At 33.7% G+C, this 13,690-nt stretch overlaps 1 long non-coding RNA gene across 3 annotated transcripts in view; it reads right to left on the reverse strand.

Annotated features, from left to right (window-relative positions):
- LOC106887912 overlaps positions 1 to 13,405 on the reverse strand; it is a 68,488-nt gene extending 55,083 nt beyond the window's left edge. For all 3 annotated transcript variants that reach the window (XR_001411992.1, XR_001411991.1, XR_001411990.1), the window contains exon 1: positions 6,554 to 13,405. This is a non-coding gene — a long non-coding RNA (uncharacterized LOC106887912). The remainder of the gene's footprint in view (positions 1 to 6,553) is intronic.
- Between the last annotated feature and the right edge of the window lie 285 nt (positions 13,406 to 13,690).

The raw sequence follows: 13,690 nt of genomic DNA on the forward strand, positions 1-13,690 counted from the left end.
TTTCATCAGGCTGCCATTCAATAATCCCTTTGAACCAAGAACTCCTGATTGTTTAAGCACCCCATAATTCCTCCTTATCAATATATTCTAGACGCACTAAAACAATTGCTATGCCTTCTTGGAGAAAATTAAGATTATTTTGTCTACAAACACTTTTATCCAGACATCATATACTCCTGTTATAAACATTTCATAAATAAGCAATAACATTTGATTTTGTGAAGTATGAATTTAAGTGTTTATTCCAAGCAGAGCAAAGATAAATTGTACTAGTTTCCTGACTATATTATTTCTACTAGAAAATGGATTTCTAAACAAGTGCAGTACCTTAATGTAAAATTTATTTTTTCCTTAAAATTCCAAGTCACATAGTACTATTTAGTGTTGTTCTCCAAAGGAAAATTTTTCACTGTTATGAAATCACTGCTGTATTCTTCTACAGGAGTATAGCCCTACCCCAGTTTTTATGATAATCATAGTCCTACACACTGGAACTAGCTTCCAGGCTTATGCCTCACTACCTGCCTGAGGTGGGCTGTTATCACACACAAAACTTATGTTTCCTCTTGCATGTTTCACCCAAATAATCTTGTAAAAAGAATTCAATCTGTACATCAAATTTTAGATGTATCCAATGGAAATATTCCTGTAAGGAGTCAATTCCTTTAATACATATTTATATAATTTTGAAAGATATTAAAAATAAACAAACAGTCAAGTGAATAACAATGTATTTAAATTGCTCTAGTACACTGGAAGCAAAATTGTTGGTGTATTATTAAAAATGAGAATTAATGGCTTATGACTTACATAATTTTCCTGTCCTAAGCTCTCAGCACATAACCAATTACATCCATAAATTACTATAGTATGTGTTTAATGAAATAATTCCAGAAACACTGATATTCATCCCTATTAAAAACCCTGGTCAATTAAACTGTTACTATTCTTGAGAGTCAATGAGTTCCATTATTATAGAACTGTGGACAGAGGAAATGAAAGCATAGTTTGGGTCTTCCCAGTGAGATTGCCTTGTAAAAGGAGCTTAGAAATCTTACCAGTTGTGCGTAGTTATGCTCCCTTGTTCCTGCAGCAACAAGGTTCTGATTAAAGTGCTAATCTTTGAAGAAATAGGTCATCTGCAAGATTCATAAGGTCTAAGGCATGGATGGTCATCCAGACTAAACGTTTAAACAAGTCCAGAGGAAAAATAAAACAAATGCGAAATCTGGAGCCCATCAAATCCATTCTGTACCAGACAAAACACTTCTGAATGTTATTCTGGGGTTTCCCCAAAACAGTAGCAATCTTGGTTTCCCCATGTAGTAAATTAATCTGAGATTTATGTTATTTATTAATTGGTATTATAATACACCTATCCAGTATAATATATCATATTGTTATCTTCTTATATGTATTATGTTATAAATATTGTTATGAATAATAGTATTTATTATTGTGTCATTTAATCTTTTTCTGATCTAGGCTATTTATATAATATTTTTTTTTCAGCCTTCTAAAAGGAAAATATTGATTCTAAGTTATTTAGCCAGGTGTCCTTGAGAAACAGAGGGAAACTTGCATCCATAAAGACATCACCTGTCTTACATCTGTCATCCAGGAAACTTTAGGAGGCAACTCTTTCAGTCCTATTTACGTCCAGTGACAGTAGAGTCAGTGCAAACAACCAGCCTTGACTAGAAACTCAGCTTTTAGATGGCTGAATTTATATGTGATGAATCCTTTCCCAATTTGAAATGTAGATTTTTCTTCTTCTCCCCCTATAGTACTTACTTGAGGGAGTATAGAATGTGAGGTTGAGAATGAGGATGCTGTATTTAAAAACTTTTCATGTTTATTTGCCAGTATTCATGTCAGAGGGTTGCTGTTTTTTAAAGAAATATCACAAGTTACCATCGAGTCAATAGAATACAAAAGAGCTGTAATTTCAACAGAGGAAAGGCAGTAAAGTTACCATGCTGGAAACAATATATTAATTTGCAGATCCCTGTTTTTATTAACGTTTCTATCTATAGACCCACATCAACTGCAGGGAGCCACCCTGAAACTACAAAAAAGCATGACAGTGTTGTAGAGTTTAGACACTTGTCTTTTAAGTGAATATACTTATGATTAGATGAATAGTTTCTTACCACTAGAGGGCTCAAAATTGCTATGTGATTTTATATATGAATGCATGCATAAACATATATATACACACATATATACATATGCACACAATGTATGATATGTGTACATTGTTCATATGCATGTATTTTATTTGTGTGTACAGATGTAGAAGCATGGGTATGCACATATATGTATACACACTTGTATTTTAATAGATGATCTTTTTTTTATTTTGAAAGCTTTGAACATTTAAATGCAATTCAAATCTTTAAAGATTTTCTAATATAACTTTGCAATTCACCATATACAGATGAAATACAGTTTCTTTAGTTTCATAAAATAATTACAGTTTTTAACTTTGTTCTCAGATGGTCAGATTTACACAGAATGCTCATCTCATCAAATTGAATGGTGAAAACAATCACAACAAAATACAGTTCAAACTTCCATGACTAATGCCTGCTTTCACCTTATGTTTTATTGAGATATCTAAAGGACACTGAATAACATGGGCATAGTTCATTTTTCCATAAATGACTTTCCACAGAATGTAATGCAGTGTTGCAGAATCCATCATGCCAAGCATTTTTGTTTGATTATATGACATATTCTCCTGGGAAATCTTAGAGGCTCTAAATAAATAAAATGTTCCTAGAAAGCTGACTGTTTTCTTTCACTAATGTGACAATTGTAATAAGGATAAAAATGGCTTTCAACCATTTTTAAGTAATGCATAATCTTTGGAGATAATGCAACCTAGTTCCTTCTCTGTATGATGATGTAATAATTAATAATTTACCCATGCAGTCCAAAAGATAATTAACATAATATTTTCAGTCAGACTAGACATATACAAAAGAGGTATCAATATTTTCAAAATGTCAGCGAAGTTTTATTCATCTAAGAAAACTGTTCAATAAACCAATATTTCAAGAACAATGAAGTTTCACATTATCACGATTAACAATAATGTATGTTGTTGTAGAAATGGGAATACAGACACCAAAATGTTTTGCAGCCAATTGTTGCTTTACATAATACTAAATTTTTGAAGAGTTCCAAAAATTCTTTGGATTTTTTTCCTGTATAGAAAATTATGGAAAAGCACAAGACAACAGAAGATGCTCTTTTTGCAGCACTTCAGTGTTTTGTTTGTGAAAAATTGTGTTGAATAAGATTACGTATATGAATAAAGATAACTCGAATGAGAATTTGCATAACTGAGCCAGATCTTTCAGTCTTTGATAAAGAATAATATCTTTGAATTTCACTGCACTACATGTGATTACTGTCTACATTATCACTAGTACAGTCAGATACTAACAATTGAATAAAGTTTTAACATATTCATTTTCTATCATCATCATCTTATGTGTGTTTTATTAAATTGTTAAAAGGACTACCAGATGTTTCACCTTCATAAAATGGTAAATTCTTCAAAAAGCACAATACAATAATTGGGGAGGGTAGGGGAGTTTAGAGTAAATAGTGAAGTAAGCTGGAAATGCAATTCTATTGTTGTGTACACTTAGTTAAACTTTAAAAGTACAGCTTATTATAGTCCCATTTTTATTAACACATTTAATTTAAAATGAAATATATGTGCAACTAAGCAAGATATTTTTGCTGCAATAATTTCAACTCTTGCATGTGTTTCTTTAAAAAATTAACTTTACTGATTGTGTGTGATGTTAGATTAGAACGATAATGTTCTAATAAAAAAAATCATCTTTTCTGTACTTTTTCTTATGCATAATGCATTCTTAATTTACCAGTCTGTCATTTGAACTTGGAAAACAACGTGGCACATTAGATGACAGATAGTAAAAGTGGTTTTGTTACTAACAGGCAGGGTTGGTTAGCATATTCATCACATCCCCTTTGGTTCCAGGAGTAAATCATCCTGAAATCGATAGACCAAACTAAAATGTATTAAAACTATTTTACTAGACTAAAATTATAAATTTTATACATTTTATACACATTTCCAGAACTGGAAGGTCTATTTCCTTAACCACCGCCTACTGAAGTCAATGAAATTATGCCAGGAGTAAGACTCTATGCAGATGGAGATAGCTATTCCATTAGGATCCTGTGAAAAACATCCTTATCGTATCACTCCAGCGTACAGATTAGTTCTAGTGATTTCACATTTATATTATTGTCCTCAGTATAAGAATGACATTAAACTATTAAAGTGTCCAGAGGAGGGTGACCAAGATGGCTAAAGGTATTGAGGAGAAGATTTATGACGAGCGGCTGAGGTCACTTGGTTTGTTCAGCTTGGAGAAGAGAAGGCTGAGGGCTGATATGACAGCAGTCTGCAACTTTCTCAGGAGGACAGTGGACAGGCTCCCCAGAAAAGTCATCATGGCGCCAAGACTTTCAGACTTCAAAGACTGTCTGGATGATGCTCTTAGTCATATGATTTAGTTTTAGGTAGTCCTGTGAGGACCAGGGAGTTGGACTCAATGATCCTTATGGGTATCTTCCAACTCAAGGTATTCTATGATTCTATTTCTGTTATCCTCTCATGCGATTTTGTCACTCTTGAAAGAAAAAAACTTAACTGACCACATTAGCTATGTCTGCAATATTCTTGATAGTTGATACATCATCATTACCTTAAGTCTCAGCATCCTTTGTAGAAGAAAACCCAATCTGAGTTAATGTTGTATAAATATTTATTAATAAAAATCATAACATGAAAATTGCAGTGATTTTCACAAAGATCCTACATGCCGCAAGATTTGTACTGAGTACAAGGAACTGCAAATGTGAAATTTCTAAGAAAGCATTAAAATTCTAAATTAAACAGGTGATTTTTTTACCACCTTCAAATGAAGTAAGAAAAAATTTCATATTGTCAGTGTTTTACACTACTTTTCAGATTAGTTATGGTAATTCAGTGTATTTTACAATTAACTCTTGCAACTTTTCAGCTCCAGAGATTATAGCTGAATAGGTTGTGTGCAATTAATTTTATCTGTAGGCCTATATCTGTGTATACAGAAATGTCTAGAAATAGATTTGAGTAATACATATTTCAATGTATAGAATGGAAAAATGAAGTAATATTACACTGCCTTGATGACAAGTTTCAAAGTCTGTTTGAGTATTTATTGTTCTTTCAATACACATGTATATGTTACAGATTTTCTCTTCTTTATAATCAAGTCAGCAAAAAAATAAATTGTGCTGTGCTATATTCTTGTATTTGCTTTACCCAATTTATGGGAACTTTGCTTCTATGGCTATCGAATTTCAACAGAACCGACTGTGTCTCATTATTTGGAGAAAATAAATGGTGTCCAACTCATTAAACCTAGATGAGATGAATATATTGTAATTCTACTTTGTAGTGTATTATCCAGGAAGCATTGACATCCAGGAGCATTGCCTAAAGCTCCATGAAGCTTTAGATACTTTATTAGCTAAAATAGTCAGTTCTTCTTGTTGTTACCTTTGCTTAGGTAGACCTCCTTAATGTGGTTTATTTCAGATATCATTTGATACAAAAAAATATGGGAGAGGCAAAGACGGAAGAGATGGAATTTTAGCTTCAGTACATTATTTTTAATCAGTTGGCAAAAATGAGCTTTCAGGTGGGATGGGCTATGGTAGTTTTAATGAACTTATTCTTAATTGGACAATACCTTTTTTGTAATCTCTATGTGATATTTACACAACAACATAACCTCACAATTTAATGTCAGCAATATATTATTTCTATATCTGTCACATCAGTCTTCTAAAATATGATTTCTTTCTTCTATTTTCTATATTACAAGTGCATTACAGATATCAAAGGTGCCAAGACTTTCTATCACAAAGATGTCATTTTCAGCCTGGTGGCCATTGTTACTCTGCTTCTCCTCATCCATGAATGTGTTTCATAATATCACTATCACGACACACTATTGAGTTAAGAAACACCAGGCATTAACCAAACTTAACTGGCTAAACTGACAAATATAGGCTATCAGACTGAACACAGCTTTTTATAAACTTTATTTAAAAACAAACAAACAAACAAACAAACAAACAAACAAACAAACAAACAAACAAACAAACAAACAAACAAACAAACAAACAAACAAACAAACAAACAAACAAACAAACAAACAAACAAACAAACAAACAAACAAACAAACAAACAAACAAACAAACAAACAAACAAACAAACAAACAAACAAACAAACCACAATATGTTAAATATGGGGTTTAAGGGATTAAAACCCTTTGTTATAAACACATACAAAGATTAGAGTTCATTTCCATTTTAAATACTTACTAACAGGCATACCAAGTGGGGTAAACATGTAGGACAAGATCCCAGGGCTCGGGATTACAGGGATCTAACAGCAGTCAATCCAAAGCAATGACAGCATGCAACAGAGGCAGGAGGTCCACTTATAAATACCTTTGTTGTGAGCCATGATGAATCTGTAAGCATCGTTGCTAATACACACAATGATCCTGTTTCTGCTTTTTCTTGTGATTTGTACTTTTTCATGGGCATTCATCTCACTTGCAATGACTCAGTTCTGCAGAATCTTATTTTTACTGTTTCTACATACGATTTTTTTTGTTCCAGAGCAAATAGCTTAAACCTCTAAGTGAAAATAAGAACAATTAGAAGAATACAAATATTTAGAAGTTTTCAACAGAAGTCTTCCTACTTGGCTAAAATATTAGAAGCAAAATACCGCACAGAAAATTTACAAGACACATAATCATGCTTTTTTAATATATATATACTATAACTTTCTGTAACATCATATTTGTATCTGTTTATTATCAACTTAAGCAATGTTGAAAATAAACATACAAAATTTTCACCTTAACTTGTGATTTTTAATTATTGGAAAGTATATTTTTAGTTTTCACTCTGTAACTGCCAAATTTCAAATTATATACTAGCTGTTATTTTTTTATATATAATTTATTAGAAAAGATAAATTATATATTCCTAAATGTTGTTTTTCTATATCCTTATTACATAACCCTAAATATTTCAATCCAAAATTAATTCAAATTGCCCATCACTAGAATATGAAGAGAATCTCTCATTGCATGAATGCTTTGAAGTTTATGTTAATATCTTTTATATAGTTTCCTTCCTTTCTCCATTATTTTTTCCTTTAATTATTTTGTACTGAATGACTTAAGACCCCATGAAGCCACTAGCCCTATTTTCATCTAGTAGGTTCACGGAGTTCTATCTTCTATCTGAATGTTTTAAAAAAAGTTTCTAAACATAATATAGGTATGTGAAACATTTAAAGCAATTCGTAACTTGTCTGAAAAAAATATTTAAAAGTCCACATATTCAGAAAGATCATCAGGGCTGCAGTAGAAAAAAATCCCATAGACTTACTGTATGCTTGGATGAGATTTGGTGGCCTAAATCTCCAATACTGAAGAAATGACGCTCTCTCTCATTGAATTGAAAATAAATGAAGCATTAATTCAGCAAGGTAGACAAGCATATGCTTTATTTTGAACATATGAGTTGTTCAATTCACTTTGGTTGAATTTAAAGTCATGCACCCACTTACAAACATACATAGCAACTTCATGATACGTCTCAGTGAAATGTAAATCGAAATCAGTTATATTTTGCAACTAGCATTAAAATTAGAAAGTGATTCTATATCTTATAAGTGATTAAAGTAAAAATGGTCTCATATTTTGGTATCTTTTCACATTTCCAATGCTGCTTTCACTGAACCAAAATAACTAGATGAATAAACCCCAAAATTAATTAATAATATGTCACCACTTCCTTCTGGGTCAAAATGGTAACTAAATCATTTAGATAGACTTGTACTACTGATGAGCTGTCTTTTTTAACCTCGCTGCACTAAGGAATACCCTTTGTCTCAAAGAGGCAGCATTATGTCTAATCCTCATGCTTTTTCTGTGGCCAGATAGCCTTTGTGTGCAGCTGACACACAGATACATGTTTTCATGTCAAACTCTGAGGATGTGTGCCAAATCATTCTGGCCAATTTATCCTGACAGTTTTATATATATTTACCCTCCCCCACCAGGAGACTTTCCAATTGAGGAATTTTGTATTCTGTAGTAATTCATTTCAGGAGGGTAGAAATATAAGGCACTGGAATAATTAATTTTTGGTGGTGAAGTAAAATAACAAAGAAGAACAAACTCTGAGGCATTTGCTAAACTCTAGGGAAGAATCAGCTAAGTTCCCAATGTAACTACGTACTCTTAAAGATAATAACTATTGTCTAAAATCTTGCTGTGCTGAAAATTAATTTGTAATCTACCGGCATATGCATTTTTATATGGTAAAACTTTAAGAAATAATTTTAAAGATCTCTAGGTTTCTACAAGGGATAATAATACTAGAGATATGACTTTTATTACCTTTCCATTAACAAAAAAGCTACTGTTATAACAGTATTATATTTGTAAAAATTACTTTTGCTGAAATAGCTTATTATTTGGAAAACTGACTACAAATTATAATGGAAAAAAGTGGGCTTTGTTGGTGTTTAACAGCAGCAGCGTTTAGTAGTATAATTTTACTTGGATGTATTTCTCTTTCATGATATCGAGAACTATACATTTTGTCAGTGAACAAAAAGAGCAAAGCAACTCAAATTTTGCTAGATAATTTAAAATAAATCATGGTTAGCCCAGAAAAATCAGTGCCTCTGTCTTGTTGCATTCTTGTTTTTCCTTTGTCCCTTGTGCAACACCTTTACTTGCCCCCTTTCTATTCTTTTGCCAGGAAGATTTCTGATCTTCTCCACTAAAATAACTCTCATTTGTCAGCTGAACTATAGCAAACTTCCAAGCTTCAAAAATCGTGAATAAGCTCATATATTGTAACATTAGATTTAAAAGTATGACCTGTTTTAACCAGTTTTAATTTATGAGAACAACCAAAACTATATTAGACTCTTTCAGAGCATGACTGAGCTCCAGCAGAGATGTCCCTATAACCACTTAGAGGGTATTGCATTGTTCCAGGTCTTTAAGTTCACAAGAAGGGGATCAGTCTTGACAACAGAATCAAAGAAACTAATTTTGCTGTCAATGTCTCTTTTTTTCATATTCAGTTCTCTGAAAGTGCCAAAATTTCAAAGAAGTAAGACAGTTGTTGGTGGGTGGGTAAAATGAGACATAAAATAGTGATTCTGCTAGAACAATTATATTAACAGAGATTGGAAACAAGTATGCTGATGCCTTGAAAAATACCCTGTTCACCGTACTGTTAGAGCAATACATCCTGAAGCATCTGGAGTGATAGCTGGCTGAAATCAGTTGGTAGAAGAGATGCTTCACTGATGTTCTTTTACAAGACAGTGCTAGCAGTTACCCAATCAATAACACCATAAACTGACATAAAACAAACAAGGTGATCCTGCTGTTTCTCACATACTATTACATCATTGCTTCATTACTCCTAGTTTGTACCAGTTTTAAACCTTGAATTATCTGTTTTCCTGTTTAAAAAAGAACAAACCCCCCAAAAAAACCCCAGGAAACACTACTGTTATTGGAAGGTAATTAGAATCAAGTTTTCTGATTCTTTCATTCTGAGAAACAAAAGTTCTTTTAAATTACTTTTCAGAAATATCACCATGGAGATGCCTTTTTGGGGTAAGTGTCTAGCCACTGGAGTTTCATGGATCATGACCTGATCCACATAGTCAGTTCCTCGGGAGAGATGAAAATTGTCCTGAGGCTACTGTGTTTTTTACACCGAGATCCGGATAGGGCCTCAGGTAACCTCAAGATATAAAGAATACAAGAACAGCTTATAAATCTGATCTACAGATTCAGGAATGAAGAACTAGGAACAACTCAATTCTATATTCCTGAAGAAAAGTCAAAAAAACCCTTTGCAAATTTTGATGAATATTGTGGGAATAGGAGCAGGCAGGTGATCCTTCTGCTGAGACAGCAGGAATGGATGTTGATTTCCTACACATTCTCTCTCATTCCACCACTAGAAAGGGAGTTTTGGCCAATATATTCATGTTATGATAAATAGTAAGTCAAATTATTACAAATTTTAAGTTACCATTCTCAGTTTACTGGAAAAAGAAAGATACTACATAGTAAATGGTCTACAACATGAATGGGTTTAGCAGTTGTCCATGCTCTTATCTGTGAAGAGTGCAATAAAAAACACTTGGCTTTTAGTTTGGTAATGCATATAAGTGCAGATAATAAAAGGAATATAAATATGGGAAAACATAAACAGGTCACTTTCTGTCTAATACATGTTTAGCTTTTTTTTTTTTTTTTCCCAAACCTTGGATTTGATTTTCCTTAGCTTAATGTTGCTGCAGTCTTGGAGAACTTCCACTGAAACTTTATATTTTTTACTGGTGAAAAACTTCTGCATCAACTGGATAATTTAATAAATAAATTTAACTGATAGATTATTGGACGAAAAAGTTTCATAAACAGAAGGTGGAAGTTAAAAACTTGAAAGAGACTTCTGAGTTCATCACTAACTGTAATTTTAGTGGAGCTAAAGCTTACCAGGAATCACAGCAAACGGTCAGTAATGAAAAACTGCCACTAGCAGTGGCATCATGTTGGACAAAAGCTGTATCTGTTTTCTTTTACCTAGCCAGGATATTTAAGAGGTATTGTTTTTCATCTAATGATTATTAGGCTCTGTCATATTTCCCGTAACAGGAAAAACAAACTGTTCATTCTGTTAGCCAGAGGAGAAATATCCATCACCTCTACAAGAAACAGGAGGTTGAGTCTTGCTCCACAAAGTGGATGTTATCAGATGAGGTGATGTTTACTAGAACTTAATCTCAGTTATTCTTCAGATTTCTATTTGTTAAAATACATGCTTAATTGCTTTGGTTTATGTCTCTTCCTAACCCCTTTCACTTCTAAGCCCAGCTCTCATATCTGTGGGAGAGATTAGTTTGAACACTACCATCCACACCTCCACCAGCCAATAGCTTTTTTAGAAATAAGGCTGGCAAATTGAATTTGGATTCCATGCTATCACTGAACTGACTGTTGCTGAAGTTATAGAATACATTAGCTGGTAGGACATGACTGAAAGAAACAGAAAAGGGATCAAGATCCCACAACAGCTTGAACAACCTCTGGTTAGATAAGCCGGTCTACAGCAGGCTGAAAAAGAAAAACTGAGCAACAGATTACAAATTCGGAAAAAGAGGAAAACTCTGCTGATACAGACTTTTTTTATTTTTCCATTGGCCCTATCTCCATCAGAATCAGGACAGAGTGGGAACAAGCAGCAGGCCTCCACAACTATTTTCACTCGTGCTTCAGACCATGAACAATGCAGAAGGCTGATATATGGCAGGGAAGGGTCCCAGGTTGCTTGCATTTTGCTAAAAGCTATGTCATTGTCCCCCACCCATGACAAAAACACAGCTTGCGTTAAACTCCCCATGACCTCTACCACTAGAGGGCTGCACTTCATGCTATACGCCCCCCTAGACCTCAATTATCACTGCTCAAAGCAGAAATAAGGAAAAATAAGCACATTCTGAAGCATATATGTATTAATATATTTATTAATATTAAGACAGTAATTGCTGAAATGTTTATTATACGCAGCTATTTTCTTAGTTAAGTAGAACTGCTAGTAAGAAACTGAAAGACTAGTTATATAGTTTTAGCTAAATTCTTCAAAGATGAACCTGTCTATTAAACTATAAAAATCCTACTTATACGTACCAGAAAAGTTGAAAATGCTTGTCTTAGTGGGATTGGGAGATAACATATCGGGAAATTATTAAACAAAAGGCATTCTGTAGAGACAAGGGGAGGCACTTGTGAAACAGCTGTTGGTAAAGAAACAGCCTAATGCAGGACAGACATCTGCTGAGTCTGAGGAAATTAGGTTTCAGGATTACCACTTTTTCCTCTAAGCTTATGGAAGACAGATACGCAAACAACATACATGCTGCTTATCACGTTAGAACCCTTTTTTATTCCACACTTTAATATTCCTGTTGTTAGGATGAAACAATACTTTTGTTTAAAGAATGAAATCAAGTAAATGTTTTATAAGCTAATTGGCGCTCCCAAAGGGAAGACTTGCAGGTGCTGAATCCAATCAGATCTGCCACATAATTAAAATTGGTACGGGGGGCACAGTAAAACAGATGTGGTCTTGAAACAAGAGAATTGTTTGATTCAATGTTACTACAGATGAATGGGACGTACTCAGTGAGATAAAGGGAGCAGTGTTATAATTTATCCAGTTCCACTGTGGAAATTGACTCAAGATGGCTTCAGTCGAACATTGTGGGGTTTTTTATTTTTGCCTTCAAAATTTTCTAGAATTCATTTGCTCAGTTTACAAATAAAAAGAGGCTCCTTAGGACTGATGACCCTACAAACTGGACCTGAGATTTTCAAGTCATGCTGTGCTCTTTCTGGCTCAAATGCTAATTAAAATTCTTCAACTGGAACTTAGTAAAGAAAATGGAAGAGCTGAAACCAGTTCCCAGCTTGCTGTACCGTAATTGTGTCAGCAACTGCCAAGGTAACAGAAGCCTAAAATTTTATTTCAGTCAGTAAACTAAGCAATTATGAGTCAGAGTATCTTAGATACAAAGGGTATATGATGAGTAAGAAAGTCCCACTTTTATACAATCATTTTTCTGACCATATATGCTATCAAATTGTTACCGAATCTGCCGCATCTATTTCATCTGCCTGTGAGGAGGCTAGATATCACATTCCTGGGACACAATTCCCAAAGAAGTCATTGAAAGTTTCCTATGTACAGCACTGGATCGAGTTCTTAATTTGTGAATTCTGTTGGACAGGAGCCTGTTTAGATGTTAAAGTGTCCATGTTTTAATATGCTATAATGCATTATGTATCTGGCTTACAATTTATAAGTAGAGGTGATGTGCTGTATTATATATTATACATGAAATCTGTATTTTAAGTACTAAAAATTGTTTGGGGCACTATTAATGGCAAGTGATTACTAAAACTAAGGCCGAATATCCCAGGGAGCTTAGAATGGAAATTGGATTTCATCCACAAACAGCCAGGTTTTAAGCTTGCATAGTAAGAGGAATCAAGTCAGCAGCCATTCTGCACACATACATATCAATACAAATATAGAACAGAGCACGGCCTAATGCAATTAACACACATTTCTAAATTTTGTACAGAATTGATGCTCTAGTACTGACCACTACCGTAACGGTTATATCGGAGAATTTTTTTCAAGGCAATGAGTCAATTAAATAGCAAAGAGCTGAGTAAAAATGCTTATAAAAGCAGACAATCCCCCGGTGCCCGCCCACCCCCGCCCCCCTGCACCTTACAATATTTTAAGCTTCAGCTTGAATAATTGGAGATTTGCGAGCAGAAATAACCTTCGCTTCAGTGAAACACGTTTGAATTTTCCACTAAATATTTACATAAGAAAAGCCACTCTGTGTCATATAGCTCCAGCTAGCCCGGCTGTCACAGTACAAAAATAATAGCTTTATTAATATATTTATTATTTTTTTTTTCCTACAAGCCTGCGCGATGCAGCCTGGCGCGTCCA

The sequence above is a fragment of the Calidris pugnax genome, unplaced genomic scaffold (assembly GCF_001431845.1).
Source record: "Calidris pugnax isolate Ruff unplaced genomic scaffold, ASM143184v1 scaffold56, whole genome shotgun sequence".
Classification (NCBI taxonomy): domain Eukaryota; kingdom Metazoa; phylum Chordata; class Aves; order Charadriiformes; family Scolopacidae; genus Calidris; species Calidris pugnax.